Raw genomic sequence first — 406 nt, 5'->3', positions numbered from 1 at the left:
CCTGGCCCCCCCCCCCTGCCTCTGCAACACCTCTTTCTCATACCAGCTTTCTTCATTCCTGCCTGCCCCAGCCACATGTCCTCACAGAATCACAGACTGGTGTGGGCTGAAGGGACCTTCAGAGCTCCTCCAGTCCAATCCCCTGCAGGGAGCAGGGACATCTGCAACTAGAGCAGCTTGCTCAGAGCCACAAGGGACAACCTGACCTGACATGGGGCCAGCGATGCGGCTTCTCCCACCTCTCGCCCAGGGCAACCTGGGACAGAGCGTCACCACCCTCAGCATCAAACATTTCTTCCTAGTATCTAACTGAAATCTCCCCTCTTTGAGTTTGACACCATCACCCCTCATCCTGCCACCACACAACTGATAAAAGTCCCTCCCCAGCTTTCCTGTAGCCCCTTGC

Source organism: Buceros rhinoceros, unplaced genomic scaffold (assembly GCF_000710305.1).
Source record: "Buceros rhinoceros silvestris isolate BGI_N320 unplaced genomic scaffold, ASM71030v1 scaffold32310, whole genome shotgun sequence".
NCBI lineage: Eukaryota > Metazoa > Chordata > Aves > Bucerotiformes > Bucerotidae > Buceros > Buceros rhinoceros.
This window is presented reverse-complemented; position numbering follows the sequence as displayed.